This window comes from Dermacentor albipictus, chromosome 7 (genome assembly GCF_038994185.2).
Source record: "Dermacentor albipictus isolate Rhodes 1998 colony chromosome 7, USDA_Dalb.pri_finalv2, whole genome shotgun sequence".
NCBI lineage: Eukaryota > Metazoa > Arthropoda > Arachnida > Ixodida > Ixodidae > Dermacentor > Dermacentor albipictus.
In genome coordinates this window covers 121,936,598-121,952,862 of record NC_091827.1, presented here as the reverse complement: position 1 = coordinate 121,952,862, position 16,265 = coordinate 121,936,598, and the positions used below count along the sequence as shown (strand labels likewise).

Genomic DNA, 16,265 nt, shown 5'->3' with positions numbered 1-16,265 from the left:
CGCTGTTTTGTGGGGGGAGAACGGGTAGTGGACGCCGAGCACCTCATTTTAGTCGGTACCAGTGGTACAAAGAGTAATTAAGTAGAAGTGGTCGCGCGTGTGTGCAAACCTCCGGCGTGACAGCAGACCCGCACGAGATTGTGGTGAGAATCGCCGACGCATTCCGGGACCCATCGATCGTGGAGGCAAAGTGTTCGTGCACTGCTGGATTGTCGCAAAAGTGCAAGCGCATCTCGGCTGTTTCTCCTGGCACCTTATCCTGGAACATTTGGTGTAGTTGTCAGTCCCTTTAATGTTTCATCTCTACATTGCGTTTCAATGCTGTTCATATGGCAAAGATCGTAGTAAAGTGAAATGTTCATGTGCGTGCACCGTTGTAAGCAGAAGAGATCCTATTATGTGCCGAACTGCAACTTAGCTTCACCTTGTGCTGTGGCACTTGGGGTTACCTATCACAATACATATCCTGCGTTTTTTTTCTTTTTTTTGCCGACATGACTGTTCGTTTCCTATGGCTCATACGTTATTGTTTCACAATTTGTGCTCGAGCAACTGCGTGATATCAGTGGCGACTCAGGCAGAACTCATGAAACCAACTTTTGTTGTCTTTGTTAGTGCCCTTAAAGGGGCCCTGAAACTGGCATGCCGCATAATATAGATACCACGACCACCACAAGCTCTGTTCGCAGGACGATCAGACAGCCGTGTGTATTTATTGGTCTCTGTAAGTGATGTAGCTCCAGGCGTCCATCTCGCGTTTAGAGAGTGCCACACATGCCTGAACCACAAGTAGCAATGTGTAAAAAAAAAACTTGACCAGGACCTTGCTACCTTGCCATGCACCGTGTAGCTTCCAGCACACTAGCTGAGGCGAAAGGAGAAAGCAATGCATCAGTGCAATAACTACTAATTACGCTTACGGTTCAATGATTCGAAAAATTTTTGCAGCAGGCGGTGTCCTTTTGTAGTGAGGTAACTATAATCAGTCGGAAGTGTTTCAGTGCCCCTTTAAGTGTTTGTTAAGTGCATGTTAAACTTTTATGTCACTTACTTTCCATTTATTGATATGTTGAGAGTAAGGACAGCTCTATATGCTCTCTGGAGGTTAGTAATTATCATTCACTGATGGTAAGTCTGCACGAGTGTCTCCCCATGTTGTATTACCAGTGGTTTAGTTATGCTTCCCAGGACAGCCATTTGCACTGTATTCAACAAACTGGGAAGAAGCATAAATTATGGTACATATACCAGCTGGGGTCATTTGAATCAAACCATTCATTCAGAGTACTCAACTCTGGTGGCCAAACTTTTTAAATACTCATCGTATGCAGGTTTGACACTGTTCCATGTTACTTCTCATGTTCTGTTTGGCCAGATATACCCTCATATGCTAAAAAGTGCAACAAAAATGGGCTTGAGTAAAACGTATGAGGCAAGTACAGTGAACAAAACATTGAGTGCATGTGGTTTATTTTGTGAAAAAATACAAGTAAGGAAAGGGACAACAAACAGCCATTGAAAAATAACCACAACTCTATGCACACAGATCATAAGTGAACTGCAAATATCTCGGAATACCATAAGATGAAAACTTGCATCAGAATGCGTAGTGTAAATCAGCACTTCAATGAAGAATACAAGTTGCAAAAGAATGTGCATTGCTAATTTACAAAAAGTGTGTTGAAGTTGAAGTCTGCAGGTTTGGCCAATGCAAACAAGTGCAGCATGTAGATCACATGGCAACGACCGTGTCTGAAAAGTATGAAGTGGCTGAGTGGCATAAAAAATGCTGGATTTCCAAACAGAAGACCGCACTTACTCTCAAGGCCGCCACGCTTTGATGGAGCCAAGGTCACACGCACAAATGCCTCTATGCAGTACAGGCTACTTGCAATATCGCCAGCCATGGCACGACTTCAGGTGAATCACCTAATGCCGAATATGCAAACGTGCCACTGGAATTCATCTTTTGGTGGCACAGCCACAGTTACTTTTAAAATTTCACACATCAACTGAGCAGTCTCGGCAATTATGTTGCTACATGTAGTTAGAGAACAGTTAAAAAGGTGACTCAAGAATGCAGTGCAAATATGCTTCAATTTCACCAATGTCAATGCAATTGTTTTTACACATAACTGGTGCCGTCCTGAAAGTGGATGAATTTTTGTGTAGCACGTCACACGAGCATTCAGAACATCGAATGATGGCAGGCCTGTGAATGTATTTACGTTGCTACTAATTATCGTGTTCACAAACTTCTGTGGAAAAGTACCCGATGTCACTTGGGCAGCCTTGCTTTCTGTAAGCCTTGTCCGTGAAGCCATTTCTAGTAGGAAATTTGCCGCGTCTTTTTCTTCTCTTGAGTACTCTGCCATTAATGTCCGGAGGCCAGGTTGGCAAGCACATTCCTGTCACAAAACAAAAGCAAGAGTTGTAATGTCTGACATATCTGACGCGAAATGCAGCTTCTTTTTGTCATTCCAATAATGCACGTCAATGTTGGAAGTAGGAAAGCCAGGCTTTTTGCATCAGTTAATTTGCACCCATCACACACCACAATCCTTTCACGAAGTTACTCCAGAAAACATGCTGCCGGCTAGGTAAAGACAGCTACCACATCACAAATATATAGAAAAAATAAATTGCCATATTTGCTATGTCCTTGTCCCTTATGGTGTTTGCAAGGCTTTGGTCCATGCTGTTAGGGGATGGGAAATCGTCCTGCAATGTCAGATAGAGTTCAGTTCAAGAAACCAGTGGTTAAGCAATGTGTGCACAAGTTGCAATTAATGTGCACCCATCACACACCACGTGCTACAATGCTTTTACGATGTAAATCCAGAAAGCATGCCACCGTCTAGGTAAAGACAGCTACCACAACACATACATATACAAAAAGAAATTGCCAGGGAAAAAGGGCTATCTCAACGCCTTTATCTTGAGTCCCTCATGATCCAGACTACGCCACACACTCTGAACAGGAGCGATGGCAATCTGCCGTCAGTGTATGCGCGCTGCCTGCGTCACGTGTTCTAGACTATTTAAGCGAGCTGCTCGAGCACCTTTGTTTATTTTACCTGTGAACAAGGCTCCCGTGTGGGAGCCGAAACGTCTTCTTTTCTTTTAAATCTTTATTTGGTCGGCGAAGTGCCCCGGGTTTTTGTTTACCCTTTTAACCATGTTTCATCCCGACTAGACGGGCTTCCGTCAAACACTGAACTTCAAAAAGAAATTACCATATTTCCTTTGTCACTTATTTGGTCCATGCTGTTGCGGTCAGGGGATGGGAGATCGTCCTGCAATGTCAGAGTTTAATCGCAAGGAATTAGTGGTGAAGCAATGTGTGCACAAGTTGCAGGCAGCCAATTTACCATGGTGGTCGTGCTGACAGGTGCATGGGGCAACACCTTTGCTTCTAATGGGGAGGCAACAGTTTCTTTGCTTGATTCATTCTGTAATGCATTAAAAGGTGTTGACATCTATTGCATGCCTGTAGACATGGTGTATGTACCATAAACATATAAGTGCTGCACCATGTAGTCAAATTAACGTACTCTGGCTGACCGATACACACGTCGGCGAAGTCTTGCCAGTGAAAGCTCTTTCATATGAGCATCCTTGTTCTCATCATAACATGACGTCCTTGGCAGGTTTTCAGTTGGTACTGCATTTTTTTCAGCCGCTGTCTTTGACATGCTACATCTGAAAAAATAAATGAATTGTTTATGCTTTATTGTGCCTCAATATGGGCTGCACCCAGAATTTTTTTCTTTTTACCTCAGAAACAAGGCCACAATATTTATAAGAAAACATTTGCAAGGAAATGAAGCACGGTTTGAGTGTGCAAGGCTATGCAACGTTGTACACCGAATGTAGCATCTGCAAAACGTAGTTGAAAGCTGCTCATAACGCAAAGTACACAGGTGCAAACACCACCACATGACTGGAGTAGTTTTGCCACTGACTTGGGGATGATTTAATAACACAGATAAAGCTAGCTTAGGTACTAATACTGCACATACATATGCGACACGTCAGTAGACTGCGGACGCCGTAAATTTTCCTCGAAACTAGCAAACGCGTGTAAAATTGACATGTGGCTGTCGCGTAAGTGGCAAACTTCTGCAATGAACGTGATAGGCTCGCCGTCGGTGCGAAATACCAGTGTCATATGGCCACTCTTGAGCACATCGGAGATTCTCAAGTGCAAGTGGCAAATTCGTAATCAGTCGCGCTGGGAAGTGCCCGCGTGCAGTGCGCCTGTGCTGCAAGTTCATCCGCACCACGCATGATATTTATTCTGCTTTAGCATGCCACATACGTGGCACGTTTACACTCAACACTTCCCGAACTTGCTAGTACATCATTCGTAAACATTTGAATCTCCGACGCCCGCATAAGTTGCGCGAGACGTGCTGGGCATCAAAAGCCTCCTGAGTTACAGCCGGGTGTAGCCAACGAGCGCAGAGGTGACGTTGCTCGCAGAAACCGCTGTGAAGCGTCGAACATGAGCTCTAATTACAGCCAATGTGGTTAACGAGTGCAGAAGAGACGTTCCTCGGAGAAACCGCTGTGACAGGTCTCGAACCTGTGCTCGAATTTCGCGTTGCGGCTAACATATGCAGCAAATAATGCATAGCCCAATCGCCAGTGCCCGCAATGCGAAACGTGTTTACATAAGGTGACACAGCGGCATGTATAATGGCCACGCACAATGGTCATGCATTAGGGTCGAGTTCACAAGTTCACAATAGTGTCTCACCTGGTAAGGAGAAATTATCCCGTGCAAAATGCCGTGAGCAAACAGTCACTGTAAGCGTCACAGCCTTGCCGATGCGGAGGTTAGCGATCCACCTGGTTCTGCGGCTTTAGCCTTTCCACTCGGAGGGAAGTGCGTGAACGGAAATATCGCTGTCCTTCCATCTCGCTGGCACGCACCGAGGAACACAGCAGAACTGCTTGGCCGTTCGCTTTTTCTTTGCTAGCAGCTTCATTCTTCCGTCCGCGACAGCAGCCTCTACGGCACACACGGCGACTGGACCTCCGTATTTCGTTTCTCCCTACTGCCGCTAGGTGTCGCATGAATTGCTGGAGTTGCGAATTTTCCGTCCGTGGGGGTCGCGGACGACGCGCAGACGGCACAAACCGTGACGCGTAGTCACGTGATGCGCAGTCCGTCGCGCAAAAGACGGACTTGGTCGTGTGGATCCACCACTAGGGGTGGCTGTCGGGGTATTCTTTTTGCTCTTTCGCTTTCTTTTGCTTGCGGTCTTTGTTGGCTCCCCCGCGACCTTTGCCCCTTCTAACATGGGTGTCGCATTGTCCGGGGGTGAACAAGCCGGTTCCTCATCCTGGCCTGCCTTGACCTCCTCCCCTTTGTTGCAGGTGAGTCCCTGGGGCTCCCTCAGGGGGCAGGGGGTATTGTTCGGCTGGGCGTCTTTGTCAGCAGCTTGAGGGGCCGAGAGGGGGGACAACCCAAGTGCAGTTGGTTCCTAGTAGTTGGCAACGACTGCATTTTCTTTGTCTGCTTCCAGCCCCTGGCTAGTCACAGCAGCAAAGGTGCGTTTGGTGCATTTGCTGACCGCATGGTCTTCTCGGCATTTGGGACATGGGTTGTTACACTCCACGTGGCTGAACATTCCACACCTCTCGCATTGCGGAGTGTTGCAGGCGGCGCCAAAGTGGCCTTCGCCGCCGCAGCGCCTGGACACTCGCACGACCCCTTCAAATTCACATTGAACAGTCGTATCGATAATCTCCAGGAAGTTTGGTACTGGGGTCGACATTGCAATCTTGATGTGGCGTATGCCGGTCGTAACCGATGGAAACCCTGGTACACTCTCGCGAGTGACGCTCAGGACCTTGCCGTACTTCTCAAACGCCTTCGTCAGTTCCACATCTTGATGCTCGGCAGAGTAACCAAAAACTCGCAATAGCTTTGCTCTCGTTCCTCTGTACTCAAACTGGACTGCTGTGTCCCGAATCACGACGACGGGATAGGTTAAAAACAGCTCGACCGCCGCGCGAGTCAGGAAGATGTCATACTTTCCAGCGGTGAAATCTTGTACACCGCCCAACTCACTCTTCGCGAACTTCGACGTCAGGCATTTGGTCAGTTCTACGGTGGTCACGCCATGCGGGACGCGCCCGAAGAAGGTAAACGGCTTGAGCCGCTTTTGGCTTTCCATCGTGGTTGGGGAACCGCGTGGCTAGCGCTTGCTAGACACAATAGAGAAAGACAATCTAGCGAACCTCGGGAAATGCGGACACGGCCTGGAGGGGAAGAGGAATGAGAAGCCATTGGCTCACTCACCAAACCTAGCAACTCCTAGTACTTGGGGTAATCCAAATCCTGGTCCTTGCAGCCCTTGCCACGTCCAGACATCTCGGCTGTTGCTGCTGCTTCGAAGCGAGTCAGGAAACACCGCCACCACCGTTGCCCACATGAAGGAAGGAAACTGAGGAGAGGCCCTACCCCTTCCGCGCGCTAGGAGAAAAGTGTGGAGGAAATGACGTAGCAGGTTCTCCTTTTTGCTCACTATTTATTTCTTTGCTGTAGTGGCCCGCCTTTCGGGCCACAATGGCGGCTTTGTTATTTTTCTGTGCGCTCACACGTGTTGCTCCGTAGGTTTCGTACCGTGGCAAAGGCGCCGTGCGGGCAGGTTTGCGTTGGTTTCCGTGTTTTATTGCACTGCGTTATCTGGACCGTGCTCTACCGGATGTTGCTGTGGCCAGGTGGGACAGGAGGAACTAAAGTTCGTGAAATGAACACGCATGCAACGCTGTACGCAATGACCGCACTAGGCAATGGCAGCGGACGAATGAATATCCACGGGAAATTTTGCCGTCTTTGGCGGAATTATGCTATCGTGCTAAAGATTGTTTAGTACTGCTGCGGAGCGCACGGGTCCCAGCAGCATGGTTGCGTGCAGCGCGGCGTGGTTTCGCGAGAAATGTAAACAAGAGAGGAGAGCTGGCCTGATAGGCGGAGCAACGCCATGAGCAACGCCAACTTCCGGCTTCACTTTCGCTTCACAAAGAGTGACGTCAAGGCCTCTCCTGAGTTTCCTTCCTCCGTGGTTGCCCACGAGACTGAGGGATCGCCAGCCGTTTGTGTGCAGGCGCGAGTAACAGCGGGCTTGAGAAAATCTGGGGGCTTTTGCTCCTTGAATATACGACGCTGCCTAGACACCATGGAGGAGGTTTCTCAGCGCGTGTTGTATTCGTTTGTCCCTAGACATGGCGGTATTGCGGAGTGCGGAGTTCGCCGGCTGTCCGCGCGGTGAGGCAGGGGGCACGGACGCCCCATTTGGCGATCGCTGTGCCTGAAGGGGCAAGGTTGTAGAAGTCGCGGGTCGCTTTTTTCGTCGCAATGATAGATTGGATTTTTAGTTTAAATTTTTTTACAAGCACTGCTCCAGGAGTACACATGTAACCGGCAAACGGAGGACTCAGAAGAGCTCCTTAGGTGATAATAAAGCAGACAGCGCAGGATCTCCAGCGCACCCAACGGGTAATGGGGGGATCCAAGCTGGAAGCAGGGCGCCCCGTGGGTTGGTGCCGCGGAGGCCGAAGCGTACCAGGGGTTGTTCGCATAAAAAAGTGTCTGTCCACGATAGCGGACATCCTACCTTATACCCCCCGGGCACGCGCAGGCCTCGGCGAGCCCAAACCCACAGACCAGTCCGGCTTCTAGCTTTGGTGTCCTGGAGGTGCCGCCAATAATGCGAAATATTGACACGTTGTTAAAATTAGTAAAGCAGGCGATTAAATAAACATAATTACGTCCAGCCGCCAACTTGTGACGCTAAGCTCGAGCACTACCGCGCCCCAAGACTTCTGCAACACCAGTCAGAACTTTGCCTCTGAAGGTACGTCGGACAGACATTCTCGCGCCTGCGGTGCAGTCATCGTCACCGGCGGCCTTTCAGCCACTTGCGCTCAGCTGACTTAGCACGAGCGCCGCAGCTGCGAGACAGCATTTCCGACACAGTGGTCACCAAATAGGGAGTCAGTGCCCGCTGCTGCACCTATTTTACCGCGCCGGCAACCAGCGTCCAAGCGTAAACAAACTCGACCCCACTTCGCAATGCCGGCACGCCTAGGGACAAACGCCTACACATATGCGCTAAGAAACCTCTTCCGTAGTGCCTAGGCAGAGTCATATATTCAAGGAGCAAAAACACCCAGATCTCTCTCGCGCGCGCTCTTACGGGCGCCTACGCACAAACGGATGCCAATCCCTCAAATGAACGTCTCGTCCGTTCCCCTTGTGCTTTGCCCGCGACGGAAGACGGCGCACTTTCTCGCCGCTTTCCTCCCTCGAGTGCGGGAGATTGAGCCGCTATTAACGACTCACCCGCGTAGGCTTTCACTCGCATATACAGTATGCGGGGCACGCCGACGGTAAAAACGCACCTGGAGAGTCCATATAATTGGTACTTCAATAATAAAAACACTTACTCTAGTTTGAATAGTAAGGTGTTATGTTTACTTCATTCAAAAACAAAACAGAAGGAAGGGGTTGGTAAAATGCACAGCAAGTAAAATATTCTCGAAAAAAATGGTAAAACCCTTTGCAAATTGAGTCGAATATTGTCAAATTCGGAAAAAAATTAGGCGCACACAGAAGCAAATATTTTTCAAAGTGAGCAATTGTTATCAAGTGATAGCAACCATGTTGGTTTGAGGCCCGAACTTTATCACAAGTGATTCCCTCTCAGCAGCTACAAAGTCAACGTCAACCGTCCTGATATACGCTCAGCTCGCGCACAATGCCCCAGTGTTGCGTTTCACTGTTTTCGAGAGTTTATTTGTTTGAATGAGGGACACCTGCATCTCGGCGTCAGCCAAGACTTTCTGTATTTTAGTTCGAGCTGCTTCAAAGATGCGGCGACACGCATCCTTTCTCGTTCGTTCTTGAGTGCGTCGGCCCTTTCTGTCTTCCTCCTTTCTAGCTCCTCCTTCCACCGTGCGTTCGCCCCATGGACCATTTGACGCATTCTCTTGGTCACTTCTACGCTGGCAACTCCTCCAGCCGATGACACGGTGTCAAAGACGATTCGTTGAGCGACCAAAGATTGTTCCTTCTGATTTTCGACAAGACAGCCCTTGTTAACAGAAAATCCCCGCTCCACAGACTCATTTCCGTGCAAAAGAGAGAGAATCATCTTGGCAAAAGTGAGTAGTTCCTTGTGTGAACCACAGATGCCTGCCCGAAGGGTATCCAGCCGATCCGTGCTCCTGTCAAAATTTTTCAACGCTGCTTGCGCCGAGGCTAAGGAGCACGCATGCTAGTAGGACAGCTCGGCCTCCTGCTTAAGCGGAAGCTTTAGCTCGGGTGCTCCTATCTAAATACACGTAGAAGGAGAATTCGTTTTTCTCGGCAACCACTGCACCAAATTTGACTAGGGTTGTTGCATTTAAAACAAAAACTTAAATTCTAGCGACTGTTGGTTTCGAATTTTTCATTTCGGCTGTCAATTCTTCATCAAAAATTGACCAAAATCGCAAATTTTCAGAAAACGATACTATTAAGTTTAAAACTCTGTAACTCAACAATGAAAAACTGATATCAATTCTGTAAATTGCATTTAATAGTACATCTACAGTGGACAAAATTGCTATGTTACACATGAATCTAAAAAAATGTAGTATTATAGAAATGCGGCTTTGGAGAATCCTTCTGCACAACGTAATCAATTCACGTAAAATACAAATTGACAAACCAAATTTCTCCGCTTTGACTGTTATAGTAGATGCCGTTTGTAGAACCGCGATATATGTTCTTGATGCAGAGCTATTAGTTTGTAAACGTCGTGCTTCAATGTTATTTCGAACTTTCGAATTTTTCAAAATATTCTAAACAACCTTCAGGCCCTAAATCGATATTCCGCTTCCAACAGACACTGCAAGTCAACTTTCTAACTCAAATGCAACAAATTTCACTAATACTGATCAATGGGTTATCCCAGAAATGCGTTTGAGTTTTGCGTGTATTTGAATAGGCCGCGTCGGAGTTGGGCCCGAGCTAATGCTTCCCCTTAAACAATTCCTCTAGAGATCAAATACATGAATAATAACTGCATCGCCATTACCAAAGATGCTGCAAACGAATTCTTGAACGCTGCGCACTGTCATAAGTAAAATATGTATTTTTTCATAAAAGGATATACTTGTATGTGCAAAAATTGTGCCCAAAATAATCGATATCAATGCTTCTATGTATTTTGTCAATTTGTAAGTAAAGAAAATATCACACGAGCTCTATAAATATATCAGTTCGAAACCAGCAAAGCAGTGCCTGCGGCTGATATGAAAAATATCAAGGCCATGAAACGAACAAGTTCAGGACAAATATGTTAATGAAACTTTGTCATTCAAGAACCTTGTTGACATTCTTTTACATATGCGACGGCCTATGAAAGCTCTCAATGGCGCTGTCATTTGTTCCAATGTATTACGCAGGAGCAGCTGTCACCAGTTGTGTATCGTCAGTCATTGCACCGAAATGATAGTCGAAACAGAGAGAACGTATAAAAAGCATTAGCTTTGGAAAACTTTACGAGGGGGAGTCAAATGAAAGTGAGCCAATGCGAATATATGACAAACGGGGTACTTTATTTAAAAGTAGTCTCCATGAGCGGTTAGACATTTGTCCCATTGACTAACGAGTCGAGTAATTCCCGTCTCATTAAACTCCTTGGGTTCCTGCTCCAAAAAGTCTGCAACTGACTCTTTGACGTCATCTGGTTCCCTTGAGCTGCTTTTTTCCGTTGCCCCAAAATGTGGATGTCGCAAGGCGACAGGTCTGAGCTGTATGGCGGATGTTGCAGCGTTTCCCACTTGAACATTGCCAATCTTGTGTTAACGACATCAACGACGTGGCGACGGGAATTGTAGAACAAGATGACCCCATCCGTTAATTTTCCGCCTCGTTTGTTCTTGATTGCGACACGCAGCCGATCCGGCATTTCAGAATATCGGAAACAGTTGAGTCTCTCAAGATTTAGCAAATTCTATCAGTAATGGCACCTGATGATCGAAAAAAAGTGGACATCTTTCCGGCGGAAATGACGGCCTTTCCTTTCTTTGGGGGTGGTGAATTGGAATGTTTCCACTGTAGGCTTTGCCGTCGTGTTTCAGGCTCGTAGTAGTGGCACTATGGTTCGTCCCCGATCACAATTGCAGACGAGAAGTCGGCACTCTCACTGTGATACCGGATCAGATGAGTCAAGGCAGCACTGAACTTCTCCGTCTTCTGGCGGTGGTTCAAAATCTTTAGCATCCATTGCGTGCACAAGAGCCGATAACCGAGATGCTCATGAATTATGGCGTGAACCGAAACATGACTGATGTTCACGCGCTCTGCCTGTTCGTCGATGCTTATCCTCCGTTCTTGTCTGATCAGCTCATCAACCTTTTCAATTTTGTTAGAGGTGATGGCACGATGACTTTGGCTCGGGCATGGATCGTCTTTGCAACTTTCACATCCTTCTTTGAACCGTTTGCTCATTGGCCAATGAAATACAACGTTCAACGTACACGGTAGCCATATGGGGACAAATTTCTTTTTGGGAACGACCTTCAGCTGTTAAAAACCTCACGGCACCATGCTGTTGAACGTCTCGAGCGTCCATAACGTCACACAACCACATTCAACCCAGTGTATGAAAGCATCAAAAAACACTTATCCTCACACCTGCGTGTCAATTTTGTAAATGAGAGATGCCTCGGGACTCGCGCATGCCTCGCTGATAATGAACCGAACCATTATTGCGCAGGTGCGGGGGTGTGGCTCACATTCAATTGAAACGCCCTCGTACACACTCTAAAAATCAAGAGAGTGCCGGGCACTCTCTTTGAGGGAATAGCGGCTTGTCCCATATTTCACTCTCTTTTCAAGAGTAGATCGACCCTTTTTGAAAGAGAGTAGGTCAACTCCTGTTGACAGAGTTTTGTTACTCCACCGCAAGGGATTGCTAGTACTCTCCTGCAGAGTGATAATACTCTTCCCACAGGGAGTGCTAGTACTCCTCCGCAGAGTGCTAATACTCTCACCGCAGGGGTAATGGCACTCCACCAGACTGAGTACATCTACTCCCCCAAACAGTGCTAGTACTCTTCCCAATACACTCTTAGCGAAGTCCTGGCCACGCATGCAGGTAGGAAATCAGATCAAATTAGGGTCGCTGATACACCGTTCCCTAGGCGGCTCCTCAGAGTCAGTGGCCCAATTCCAAGCGGCCTTCAGAATAGGCGTGAGCAAAGTTATGCAGGATTTTAAGTCATTTTTCCTGGCTATTTGCTGCCTGCGATGAGGCGTGACTGCTCGGAATCGGCCTATGCGTCCCGAACGCCACTGCGGAGAAAAAGTTAATTACCACTTTATCCGTAATTATGTACGCAAATTTCGCATTCAGGAGTCAAATAATTTAATTAGAAGACAATTGTCAAGGGATTACATACTCATGAAGAACTACAATGCTCTTTACATCACGTGGATTCGAACCCGCGTACACTCGCATCTATACAATTCAAGGCGCACATCCTAACCATTACACCACAGAACCACCACGCCCAGTCGTGTTCTTTTAGAGGTTATATATATATACAAAATGTATTTGAGGAATCGGCCGCGGTGGGTGGAGTTTCTCTGCAGTGTGCTGTGCTGTTGTGTACTAGAATACGTTTGCGTTTGCATCATTTCCATTCCTTGCTACGACTAACGAAGAAATACAACGTAGACGACGACGTGAGAACTATTCACGGCTTGTCGTCATCTCAGGAAAATAACAAATGTGCCGTTCAGCTCACGATCGAGTGCTTTTCCAGTCCATGCATTATATGTTCTCCGAAAATACGCGGATACAAAGTATCGTGCAAACCATCCTATGTGAATTTAAGTCGCGCGTATACTGGTGAGCATTTCTGTTTATTTTTCCGCCAGTTCCATTCGTATGTGGTCAACTGCGACGCCAGTACCAGGCATTTCAAGTGCATTAGTTTAGAGTTTGGTTCAGTCCGCTGTGAGCTGTTGTCCTGCATTAGCAGCGGATCGTTAGCGTTTTGAAGAGCATGCATTCCAGCATTTGGAGACTGCTTATGCCGATAGCCGCGTCACATGCATTGGCACGCATGTTTAAATGACTAATGTGTCCACTTGTTACGCGTGCACTGCTCGTATCCTGTGGCAGTGCTCGTTCTAAAAACTTCGAAGACCATCTACATTCATACGTGTGTTCAATATATATGCACAGGATGGACTTGCCGGCTGGTAGGTTGAGCATTTTAGAAGAAACAGCGCAACACATGGACGACGCAAAAATATGGACCACACCACGAAGCGCTGGTGTGGTTGATGCTTTTTTTCGTCCTGGTGTTTGCGCTGTTTCTTCTTCCATGATACACGCACACCACAGGTAAGCGAACGTTTAGGAGCATAGGGCGCTAACTTTGTTTTCCCCGTTTCCTGTCAGTGTCAATGGCACAATGCGTTGCCCAGAATTGCGCACGCTTACCCCCATATTCAGAAATGCATCATAACTTGAAGCCCATGCTTGGCTTGATCTAAATGACGCAAGTCGTGAACGTACCAAAAGAAAGGCAGTGAGCGTCTGGGGGACGTTCGAACCAGGCGTCGTTTATATAAAGTCAAGCATGAGCTTTGTATTAATATACATTTCTGAATACGGGGGTTAGTCATCTACTTCTCACAGAAAATGTCGAAGAAACGCCCAATAAAACCAGGCACATTCGTAAACTTAACTAGGCAACACGAAGCTCCATAGAAAAAGAGTGGTATTAAAAGCTTTCAGTATTTTTCTTTACTCCAAAATGGTTCCGCTCTCGTGGCTTCAATGTACAGAGATAGTGCAGCGTTAGCTAAAAAGCATGAATTTCCGAACTCCATGCCAAAATAAGCTTGTAAAATTATTTAGGTGCTAGATTCCAGGGTTTGTAGCGATCCTTGAAAACCCTTTATTTCTAAAATGCCATTTTCAAGGCATTGAAAACCCTGGAATTTTTAGAAGTACTGGAAAGTCCTTAAATTTGTACACTTGGCTAGACTTAGCAGACATTTCCAAGCGTTTTTTGTCCCTTCTGTGACACTCTTGGCATGTCACAGAGAATTGTCTGTGGAGGTAATAGAAGGAAAGCGACATCCTAAAGTTGAAATTACAAAGGAGCTGCAGATACCAGTTTTAGGCACATGGAACCGGCGACAAATGTACTTGGAGGAGCAGAAGCAGGAAGCTTAGCAGTTGAGGCATTCAAAGAAAAGCCGTGGTGAGTAAATTGAGAGCTACAGACACAATAAAAGGAAATTACAAATGACTAGCTTATTTGGTGGTGAAAAGCTGACGCAACAGATGACATCACATACACTGTCAAACCAAACAGTATTCAAAAACTGTAAATGTTGCAGGCCCAAGTAGTTCATTGTGCTATTGAAGAAAAACTTTGAGCGCTTTCTTGAAATGCTTCTTTGTGTGCGTTTAGTGATGGGCAGTGAAAGGTAAATTGGCAGTCTTTCAAATGTTTGAAATCAGTGAAATGCGATTTGCTTTGTATTCTTTTGTTTGCATTAAAGTTAACGAGGTTGTTGAACACGTTATTGCCTGTCCAAACTACTAAAAGAATCGCACGAGGTCCTTGAAGTTACTGTGTCCGGGCCTCGAAAGTTCTTGAAAACCATTGCATTTTTTTCTTCAATTTTGCTACGAACCCAGTAGAACAACTGTCATGGAGTAAAAACCTTGGCTGAACAGGGGCTTATACGAAGAGCACAGGAAGACTAGAAATGCAGTAGTAGGCATGGAGGGCCCTGAAAAAAATGTGCCTCATCTGCTCGTCTGCCTTATGTTTTTGCATTGACTGTCACATTTTTAATAGAATTGCACTTACTGTTCTACTCCAATAAACGCAACATTACCAACTCCAGTGTGGGGCAGTCCTTCAGCCAGTGCAAACTTTTTCTGTACATCCCTGTTAGCTCTGTCATTTTTCCAGCATTGTAGTACAAGATTTGTTAAACTGGTTTCGCAGAATATGAACAGTATACTCTTAAATTAGCTGTTTATTTGTATGCAGAAGTTCAGGTTCTCAGTTTGGTTGCATGACAAATTGCCATACATCAATAGTACAAGAAAAAATGTTATTAGAGTTTAACAAAATCCAAACAGTAATAATCGCAACGATATAATTACATACATTTCTTTTGGTGCGTATACAGCCCATGTCTTGGCACTGTATAAATTCAACTATACATCGCAAGTACTGTGTCCTGACCACTATTACTCACATGTGTAAAACCATCACATCAATTCTTCAACAAATATCACAGTGATTAGTGACATACACTTTGTAACTGATTTACATGAGCATAATGTATACAAATGGTCCCTGTGTACCTACACATGATTAGTGCCACCCGAGTACTATTGTTCACAGGTGTAAAACCAACAAAGCAGTTCTTTAAAAATATCACAGCGCTTAGTGACGTACATGCTGTAACTCCCTTGTTCAACTGTTCAACCGCTGCACAGCACAGATGTTCCGTGGCAATGAGGGCGTGCGGGAGTGAGTCTCGCACAAACACCGCTGTGCGAGGGGGGCCAGGCGGGTGCGCCGCGTCTGTGCAGGGCGCCGCGTCGCAGTCGTCGAGACGGCACTGTGTGGGGCTGCTGTATCCGATGTAGCCGGGCAGCGAGACCTCCTCTGCACGCACATACGTTTCCTGGAATGCGAGGACATCGTAGTCGTGCAGAGGCAGCTGCTCGGCCAGCTCGGCGCGCCTTCGCTGCAGGGAGTTGCAGTTCCACTGCAGGATGCGCGGCCTACATTCAGCAGTGGATCTGGCCATGATGGTTCGGCTGCTGTTGTAGAGCCACTGCCTGCAGGCAGATGGTCCGGAGTGGGTGGTCAGCTGGTAGCATGGCGCCGACTGCCTGCATGGTGAGCAGCAGGTTTGCCACCAGCTGATCCACTGTAGTCTGGCCAGGGGGGGGGGGGCAGGATTCTGTGTCTCCTGGTGGCGGGGGGCTCGAGGGGCTGGTACAGGACGCTTGGGAGCGGGACTGGGGCCCTTCAGTGCACTCGCATACGACCGCGCCGAGGTTGTTGGCTGCTGCTCCTCCCGGACCGCTGCCCTGACGGCACGCCTCGATAGTGCTGCGGTGGATGAAGCCATAATGGTGGCCACCTGGCGTTCTTCTTGCCATTTGGGGCAGGCGGGAGTGTCGGCCCTGTGGGGGCCGCCGCAG

General features: G+C 47.1%; 2 long non-coding RNA genes across 4 annotated transcripts in view; one reads left to right on the top strand and one right to left on the bottom strand.

The window, feature by feature from the left end:
- Window positions 1-9,017, top strand: part of LOC139048138 (uncharacterized) — a 73,403-nt gene extending 64,386 nt beyond the window's left edge. The window contains exons 2-3 of the long non-coding RNA XR_011507570.1: window positions 6,366-6,521; window positions 8,958-9,017. This is a non-coding gene — a long non-coding RNA (uncharacterized lncRNA). The remainder of the gene's footprint in view (window positions 1-6,365; window positions 6,522-8,957) is intronic.
- On the bottom strand, window positions 1,131-5,073 carry LOC139047604 (uncharacterized). Of its 3 annotated transcripts, XR_011507254.1 has the most exons (6): window positions 4,763-5,073; window positions 3,555-3,702; window positions 3,372-3,452; window positions 3,237-3,296; window positions 2,647-2,721; window positions 1,131-2,408 (listed from the first exon to the last, which is right to left on the bottom strand). It is a non-coding gene; the product is annotated as an uncharacterized lncRNA (long non-coding RNA). The 3 variants fall into 3 exon arrangements; XR_011507253.1 differs by lacking the exon at window positions 2,647-2,721; XR_011507252.1 differs by lacking the exon at window positions 1,131-2,408 and having other exon boundaries at window positions 2,503-2,721.
- Window positions 9,018-16,265: the final 7,248 nt, after the last annotated feature.